The sequence below is a fragment of the Babylonia areolata genome, chromosome 25, assembly GCF_041734735.1.
Source record: "Babylonia areolata isolate BAREFJ2019XMU chromosome 25, ASM4173473v1, whole genome shotgun sequence".
Classification (NCBI taxonomy): domain Eukaryota; kingdom Metazoa; phylum Mollusca; class Gastropoda; order Neogastropoda; family Buccinidae; genus Babylonia; species Babylonia areolata.
The window spans coordinates 6,213,337-6,223,717 of NC_134900.1; positions in this window are offsets into that span (position 1 = coordinate 6,213,337).

Consider the following 10,381-nt stretch of genomic DNA (forward strand, 5'->3'; position numbering starts at 1 on the left):
AATAACATTGTAATACATACTCTACATTTCTTCCCCTGTCAAGAGACGTAAAGAAGGCCAGTCAAAGAGTGGATGGGGAGAAATGTAGAGTATATATCACAATGTTATTAACCAGTTTACAAGTTTTTTCCGTCTTATAAACGGAAAAGTACAGTAGAAAAAATGTGGATATTGCCTCCCACCCCACCCCCGCCACCTCCCTCCCCCCGTGGCAGAATCCTTTAGGCAATGTCCACATTTCTTCCACTGTACTCTTCCTTTAAGAAATAAATAGATAAAGAGATACATAAAATAAATGAATAAACAAACAAATGAATAACGATGGCAGTACCCACATTCCTTCCCACGTGTTCTTTACATTTAGTTTCGTTCCGGAGACGGAAAAAGTTAATCATAAATCAATTTATTACATTGTAATATGACAATCTACATTTCTTCCTCTCCACTCTTTGACTGGCCTTATTTACGTCATTCGTGAGGGGAAGAAATGTGGAGTATAATATATTTCAATATTTTTTAACCAGTTCACGACTTCTTCCGTCTCCGGAACGAAACTGAACACAGGGAAAGAAACATGGGTATTGCCATCGTTTATTTATTCATTTACTTATTCATGTATTCATTTATCTAATTCGTTGGACTTGTGATCCAGTGTTCAGTGATCAGAGTTCGAGACCTCGTTCCCGCTCTGTTTTGTGTCCTTGGGAAAGACTTTATTCCCACTTTCCTCACTCTGTCTTGGTGTGAATGGGTACCTGTCTCTGGATCTCTGGATCTGTACGTTGCAGGAGCCAATATTGGCTATCGTCGCAACGGAAAACTGGGAGGGCGCTTGAGAGACACACAAAATTAAAATAATGACTTCGGTGGGGGAAGGTTAGTAGTGCGGGAAGAGAGGACTGGGCCCCGCCTTCCTATGCCGAGCCCTGGACACAGTGTACATGAATTCACTGCCTTCCTGTGCCGAGCCCTGGGCACAGTGTACATGAATTCACTGCCTTCCTGTGCCGAGCCCTGGGCACAGTGTACATGAATTCACTGCCTTCCTGTGCCGAGCCCTGGACACAGTGTACATGAATTCACTGCCTTCCTGTGCCGAGCCCTGGACACAGTGTACATGAATTCACTGCCTTCCTGTGCCGAGCCCTGGACACCCTGGACACAGTGTACATGAATTCACTGCCTTCCTGTGCCAAGCCCTGGACACAGTGTACATGAATTCACTGCCTTCCTGTGCCGAGCCCTGGACACAGTGTACATGAATTCACCGCCTTCCTGTGCCGAGCCCTGGACACAGTCTACATGAATTCACTGCCTTCCTGTGCCGAGCCCTGGACACAGTGTACATGAATTCACTGCCTTCCTGTGCCAAGCCCTGGACACAGTGTACATGAATTCCCTGCCTTCCTGTGCCGAGCCCTGGACACAGTGTACATGAATTCCCTGCCTTCCTGTGCCAAGCCCTGGACACAGTGTACATGAATTCACTGCCTTCCTGTGCCGAGCCCTGGACACAGTGTACATGAATTCACTGCCTTCCTGTGCCGAGCCCTGGACACAGTGTACATGAATTCACTGCCTTCCTGTGCCGAGCCCTGGACACAGTGTACATGAATTCCCTGCCTTCCCGTGCCGAGCCCTGGACACAGTGTACATGAATTCACCGCCTTCCCGTGCCGAGCCCTGGACACAGTGTACATGAATTCACTGCCTTCCCGTGCCGAGCCCTGGACACAGTGTACATGAATTCACTGCCTTCCTGTGCCGAGCCCTGGACACAGTGTACATGAATTCCCTGCCTTCCTGTGCCGAACCCTGGACACAGTGTACATGAATTCACCGCCTTCCCGTGCCGAGCCCTGGACACAGTGTACATGAATTCACCGCCTTCCCGTGCCGAACCCTGGACACAGTGTACATGAATTCACCGCCTTCCCGTGCCGAGCCCTGGACACAGTGTACATGAATTCACTGCCTTCCTGTGCCGAGCCCTGGACACAGTGTACATGAATTCACTGCCTTCCTCTGTCGAGCCCTGGACACAGTGTACATGAATTCCCTGCCTTCCTGTGCCGAGCCCTGGACACAGTGTACATGAATTCACTGCCTTCCTGTGCCGAGCCCTGGGCACAGTGTACATGAATTCACCGCCGTCCTGTGCCGAGCCCTGGACACAGTGTACATGAATTCACTGCCTTCCTGTGCCGAGCCCTGGACACAGTGTACATGAATTCACTGCCTTCCTGTGCCGAGCCCTGGGCACAGTGTACATGAATTCACTGCCTTCCTGTGCCGAGCCCTGGACACAGTGTACATGAATTCACCGCCTTCCTGTGCCGAGCCCTGGACACAGTGTACATGAATTCACCGCCTTCCTGTGCCGAGCCCTGGACACAGTGTACATGAATTCACCGCCTTCCTGTGCCGAGCCCTGGACACAGTGTACATGAATTCACTGCCTTCCTGTGCCGAGCCCTGGACACAGTGTACATGAATTCACTGCCTTCCTGTGCCGAGCCCTGGGCACAGTGTACATGAATTCACCGCCGTCCTGTGCCGAGCCCTGGACACAGTGTACATGAATTCACTGCCTTCCTGTGCCGAGCCCTGGACACAGTGTACATGAATTCACTGCCTTCCTGTGCCGAGCCCTGGACACAGTGTACATGAATTCACCGCCTTCCTGTGCCGAGCCCTGGACACAGTGTACATGAATTCACCGCCTTCCTGTGCCGAGCCCTGGACACAGTGTACATGAATTCACTGCCTTCCTGTGCCGAGCCCTGGACACAGTGTACATGAATTCACCGCCGTCCTGTGCCGAGCCCTGGACACAGTGTACATGAATTCCCTGCCTTCCTGTGCCGAGCCCTGGACACAGTGTACATGAATTCACTGCCTTCCTGTGCCGAGCCCTGGGCACAGTGTACATGAATTCACTGCCTTCCTGTGCCGAGCCCTGGGCACAGTGTACATGAATTCACTGCCTTCCTGTGCCGAGCCCTGGACACAGTGTACATGAATTCACTGCCTTCCTGTGCCGAGCCCTGGGCACAGTGTACATGAATTCCCTGCCTTCCTGTGCCGAACCCTGGACACAGTGTACATGAATTCCCTGCCTTCCTGTGCCGAACCCTGGACACAGTGTACATGAATTCACTGCCTTCCTGTGCCGAGCCCTGGACACAGTGTACATGAATTCCCTGCCGTCCTGTGCCGAGCCCTGGACACAGTGTACATGAATTCCCTGCCTTCCTGTGCCGAGCCCTGGACACAGTGTACATGAATTCACCGCCTTCCTGTGCCGAGCCCTGGACACAGTGTACATGAATTCACCGCCGTCCTGTGCCGAGCCCTGGACACAGTGTACATGAATTCCCTGCCTTCCTGTGCCGAGCCCTGGACACAGTGTACATGAATTCCCTGCCTTCCTGTGCCGAGCCCTGGACACAGTGTACATGAATTCACTGCCTTCCTGTGCCGAGCCCTGGGCACAGTGTACATGAATTCACTGCCTTCCTGTGCCGAGCCCTGGGCACAGTGTACATGAATTCACTGCCTTCCTGTGCCGAGCCCTGGGCACAGTGTAATGAATTCACTGCCTTCCTGTGCCGAGCCCTGGGCACAGTGTACATGAATTCCCTGCCTTCCTGTGCCGAACCCTGGACACAGTGTACATGAATTCCCTGCCTTCCTGTGCCGAACCCTGGACACAGTGTACATGAATTCACTGCCTTCCTGTGCCGAGCCCTGGACACAGTGTACATGAATTCACCGCCGTCCTGTGCCGAGCCCTGGACACAGTGTACATGAATTCACCGCCTTCCTGTGCCGAGCCCTGGACACAGTGTACATGAATTCACCGCCTTCCTGTGCCGAGCCCTGGACACATGTGTACATGAATTCACCGCCGTCCTGTGCCGAGCCCTGGACACAGTGTACATGAATTCCCTGCCTTCCTGTGCCGAGCCCTGGACACAGTGTACATGAATTCCCTGCCTTCCTGTGCCGAGCCCTGGACACAGTGTACATGAATTCCCTGCCTTCCTGTGCCGAGCCCTGGACACAGTGTACATGAATTCACCGCCTTCCTGTGCCGAACCCTGGACACAGTGTACATGAATTCACCGCCTTCCTGTGCCGAGCCCTGGACACAGTGTACATGAATTCACCGCCTTCCTGTGCCGAGCCCTGGGCACAGTGTACATGAATTCACTGCCTTCCTGTGTCGAGCCCTGGACACAGTGTACATGAATTCACTGCCTTCCTGTGTCGAGCCCTGGACACAGTGTACATGAATTCCCTGCCTTCCTGTGCCGAGCCCTGGACACAGTGTACATGAATTCCCTGCCTTCCTGTGCCGAACCCTGGACACAGTGTACATGAATTCACTGCCTTCCTGTGCCGAGCCCTGGACACAGTGTACATGAATTCACTGCCTTCCTGTGCCGAGCCCTGGACACAGTGTACATGAATTCACTGCCTTCCTGTGCCGTTGAATTCACTGCCTTCCTGTGTCGAGCCCTGGACACAGTGTACATGAATTCACTGCCTTCCTGTGTCGAGCCCTGGACACAGTGTACATGAATTCACTGCCTTCCTGTGCCTGTGCTGAGCCCTGGGCACTGTGTACATGAATTCACTGCCTTCCTGTGCCTGTGCCGAGCCCTGGACACAGTGTACATGAATTCCCTGCCTTCCTGTGCCGAGCCATGGGCACAGTGAATATGAATTCACCGCCTCAGTTTCAGTTTTCACTTTCTCAAGGAGGCTTCACTGAGTTCGGACAAATCCATATTCGCTACACCACATCTGCTGGCTAGGTGCCTAACCAGAAGGATAATCGAACGCGCTTAGGCCTTGAGTGTATGCGTGTGCGTGTGTACCTGTCATCGTGGATTTACAGAATTTTGCAAAAAAAGACAACCCTCTTCATGCCGTGGGGTCTTTTTCAGTGCGCCAAGTGCGTGCTGCACAAGAGAACTGGGTGTGTCGTCTCATCCGAATGACCAGATGCTCAGTGTCAAACCTGGGACAAAGGGTGAGAGCGGGAATCGAACCCAGGCCTGACGGGCGCAATAGCCGAGTGGTTAAAGCGTTGGACTGTCAATCTGAGGGTCCCTGGTTCGAATCACGGTGACGGCGCCTGGTGGGTAAAAGGGTGGAGATTTTTACGATCTCCCAGGTCAACATATGTGCAGACCTGCTAGTGCCTGAACCCCCTTCGTGTGTATATGCAAGCAGAAGATCAAATACGCGCGTTAAAGATCCTGTAATCCATGTCAGCGTTCGGTGGGTTATGGAAACAAGAACATACCCAGCATGCACACCCCCGAAAACGGAGTATGGCTGCCTACATGGCGGGGTAAAAACGGTCATACACGTAAAAGCCCACTCGTGTGCATACGAATGAATGCAGAAGAAGAAGAACCCAGGCCCCCACGAAGAGTGTATTGGTAGATGACAGTTAACCATTCTGCCACTTTCTGTCTACTGCTCACTGCCTTGCTGGCTGTGAAAGGAACGGGACCTTTCGACATGTGAGGCACGAGTTCCTGTCCCCTCCCCACATCACTCTTTTCATCACTGTTCACCGAGAGCCTTTTCCACCTGGGCCGGAACTCTTACATATCGCAGTGGTATGAAGAAAATAAAGGATGGCTGGAAACTGGGTGAAATATGACATTGTATTCTATTCCGATGCCCTTCCCTCACATATAACTTTATTTCAAGAACTTTAAACATGAACTGGCACTAGAACCAAACCCAGATCGGAGTTAACTACATCTTAACTTCTGGTAGTACAGCTATTACTGTAATAGAGGGGGAGGTAGAAATTCTCCCACTCCCCACCTCCGTTCTTCCACGTTATGTGAAGTAAAATCAGTCACTTAATAGTAAATCAGTATAAGCTTGCGCATGCACACAAGCACAAATGCACACACACAGAGAAAAGGCGAAAAGTCAGAAAGTGTCAAAGATAAAAAGAGAGTCAGAAAGACAGGGGGTCAGAGAGAGAGAGAGAGAGAGAGAGAGAGAGAGAGAGAGAGAGAGAGAGAGAGAGAGAGAGAGAGAGAGAGAGAGAGAGAAAGAATGAATGAAGGAATCTTTATTTTCCTACGGTGAAAACATTAGCACTTTAGCCGACTTACACATCTGTCGTTGTTCTAAGAGACACACGAACATATACGTACATAAATGTTGTTAAACTAAATACGTGTATAATGTACAAGTATAACACAGCGTCACACTGAGAGACACAACATCACTCACATATGAGTGAGTCGTGGGGAGAGAGAGAGAGAGAGAGAGAGAGAGAGAGAGAGAGAGGAGAGAAAGAAAGGAAGAAAGAAAGAAAGAAAGAGACAGACAGAGAAGAGGAAGAGGGTTAGAATAAAACATGAGTCTGATATCTAATCAAACAACTGTCCAGCAAGCATACTGCCACAGAAACAAAGAGAAAAAAACTCACCCAATGATGACATAATGAACGATCTCAAGCTCCTCATCCGGAGCTGATGTCACAGCAGTAATCGTCGTATTGAAAGCTTCACTGTATTGTGCATAATTTATATCCGTGGTAGCCATTAAACCGTTTCTTCTCACACACACACAAAAATTCCCTTAAAAAAACCAACAAACAACCGGTGTAAGATTTGTTCCGCGTGTTTCTAAAACGTACAGACTTCTTTGTTTCAAGTATTTTTGGAGTACGTGAATGTCTCAGTATTTGATGATGATTTAGAGTTTATGTCTTACCAAACACGAGAGGCAGACACGGTCCCAAAAGGTTAAAATTGTTCGCATGTGTGTGTGTGTGTGGACCAACAGAAAAATTGTTCTGAGAGACAGGGAGAGAGTTTCTATTTTGCTGACGTGATTGTTGTTCAGTGGTGCGGAGAACGTGCTGTGCACGTGAAGAACTTCCATGGGCGCCAAGGGTGTGCGCGGAGAATGTGTGTATATGTGTTTCGCATGTTTTACTACAAACGTGTGTGTGTGTGTGTGTGTGTGTGTGTGTGTGTGTGTGTACATAAACCAAAATTTCAGTATTCATTTCCCTCAATCGTAATCCGCACGCACACACAGAGTTGTTTTGTGTGTGTGTGTGTGTGTGTGTGTGTGTGTGTGTGTGTGTTTAACAAAGCGATCTATTCTAAATCATAAGGAACGGTGTGTTTCAAGACTGATTGGCCTCTTCAAAAGAACATGATATCCTACAGACCATGCTTTTTGAAGAGGCTAATCCTGAAACAGATATCAAAGGAGAAAGTTAGGGAACATGGGCCACGACATATACATTTGTAATCGTGGGGTTTCAAAATGCATTCTACACCGCCTACGTTAGGATTTGTTAAGTTCTGGTATCCAGTGTATACAAAAGCCACATGGTTCATGTTGTTGTGCTAACCGTTATAATCAAATAAGATATATAAAACGAAAAAAAAAAGGAAACACATCATATATCCACGTTCGTTTTATTTCTGTCTTTGATAGAAAAAGTACAAAACACCACGCAAAAACCTGGGACAAAATTTCTCACCGACCTCTAAGTGGAGTGATGGCCCAGAGGTAACGCGTCCGCCTAGGGAGCGAGAGAATCTGAGCGCGCTGGTTCGAATCACGGCTAGGCCGCCGACATTTTCTCCCCCTCCACTAGACCTTGAGTGGTGGTCTGGACGCTAGTCATTCGGATGAGACGATAAACCGAGGTCCCGTGTGCAGCATGCACTTAGCGCACGTAAAAGAACCCACGGCAACAAAAGGGTTGTTCCTGGCAAAATTCTGTAGAAAAATCCACTTCGATAGGAAAAACAAATCAAACTGCACGCAGGAAAAAAAAAAGGGTGGCGCTGTAGTGTAGCGACGCGCTCTCCCTGGGGAGAGCAGTCCGAATTTCACACAGAGAAATCTGTTGTGATAAAAAGAAATACAAATACAAATTGCTCATTTAACTGAGCATGAGCAAATGTCTTAAGTTGAAGTGTCGTTCGGTTAAGAATATATTTCGTTATTTTTCTAAGTTCATGGGGCGTGTCATCACGCTGATGGGGTTCATGTGGGGATGTGACCCACTTTTCGCCTTCATTCAAGACCGGTCGTTTACCGATGGGGAAAAAAAAAGTGGGTGACGATAATCTGTGGCGACGCGTTCTACCCGGGGAGAGCAATCCGAATTCTACACAGAGAAATCTGTTGTGGAAAAAACGTGACAATACAATACAATATAATACAGTATTATGTAATGCAATGCAATACGATACGATACAATGCAATACAATACAATGCAATACGATACGATATGATACAACACAATGCAATACAACACAATACGATACGATATGATACAACACAATGCAATACAACACAATTGAATGCAATACAATACAATACAATACGATACGATATGATACAATACAATGCAATACAACACAATGCAATACGATACAATACAATGCAATACAATACAATACAATGCAATACGATACGATACAATACAATACAATGCAATACGATACGATATGATACAACACAATGCAATACAACACAATGCATTACAATACAATACAATACCATGCAATACCATACAATCGTTGATTCCGGTTCTCCCGATCCTGTAATATCAACATCCCGACAACATCGTCATAGTTCCTTCCTTACCCTTCCTCTTCCTGCCTGCCTTTCTTTTCGTTCTGCCAGTCTGTGTTTTCTTCTTCCTCGTCCTCCTCTTCTTCTTTCTCTCTGTCCGTCTGTATTCCTTCTCACAGTGTACCGTCCTTCTTTCTGTCCGTCTATTTCTCTTCTTTTCCGTCTCTTACTGTATTTGAGAATATAAAGTGACAGTGGTACTGATCCTCCCGGCCACGAAATACGTGGCGCCCTCACCTGAAGGCAGACATGAAGAGGACAGGCTACACCTGGGGACACCTGGAGACCATTGTGAAGAGGACAGGCTACACCTGGGGACACCTGGAGACATTGTGAAGAGGACAGGCTACACCTGGGGACAGCTGGAGACCATTGTGAAGAGGACAGGCTACACCTGGGGACAGCTGGAGACCATTGTGAAGAGGACAGGCTACACCTGGAGACACCTAGAGACATTCTGAAGAGGACAGGCCACATCTGGGGACAGCTGGAGACCATTGTGAAGAGGACAGGCCACACCTGGGGACAGCTGGAGACCATTGTGAAGAGGACAGGCTACACCTGGAGACACCTGGAGACATTCTGAAGAGGACAGGCCACACCTGGGGACAGCTGGAGACCATTGTGAAGAGGACAGGCCACACCTGGGGACACCTGGAATGACTGGCACAGGACAGGAACAGCTGAAGACCATTGTGAAGAGGACAGGCCACACCTGGGAACACCTGGAGACCATTGTGAAGAGGACAGGCCACACCTGGGGACAGCTGAAGACCATTGTGAAGAGGACAGGCCACACCTGGGAACACCTGAAGACCATTGTGAAGAGGACAGGCCACACCTGGGGACAGCTGGAGACCATTGTGAAGAGGACAGGCCACACCTGGGGACAGCTGGAGACCATTGTGAAGAGGACAGGCTACACCTGGGGACACCTGAAGACCATTGTGAAGAGGACAGGCCACACCTGGGGACAGCTGGAGACCATTGTGAAGAGGACAGGCCACACCTGAGGACAGCTGGAGACCATTGTGAAGAGGACAGGCCACACCTGGGAACAGCTGAAGACCATTGTGAAGAGGACAGGCCACACCTGGGAACAGCTGGAGACCATTGTGAAGAGGACAGGCCACACCTGGGGACAGCTGGAGACCACTGTGAAGAGGACAGGCCACACCTGGCAACAGCTGAAAACCATTGTGAAGAAGACAGGCTACACCTGACACAGGACAGGGATGGCTGGAGACCATTGTGAAGAGGACAGGACACACCTGACACAGGACAGCTGGAGACCATTGTGAAGAGGACAGGCCACACCTGGGAACAGCTGGAGTGACCGACACAGGACAGTCATGGCTGAACAGTGTTTGCTGTTGGCGGCCAGTGTCTCAGACGGGGCAACAGGCGTAGATGAGATGAGGGTGATACTGGTACTGGTTTCTTTGTGTGTGATTGTCTGTGTCTGTCTTTATCTTGCCAGGTGAGGACCACGTGTTACCACTCACCCCGTGTTCACGTTCACGGAAGGGCAGGAGGGAAAATGCGTGCCTCAGGGACACCAGAAGTTGCTCTATCCGATACAGCAAAACCAGCACCACTCACATCTGCTGTTTGGTCAACATCACTCTGTTTCACAATGATCTTCACTTGTCTACAGGGTCTGGGCATTTCACCAACATTCATTTTGACCAAGAGTTCTCTCTCTCTCTCTCTCTCTCTCTCTAATTTACAC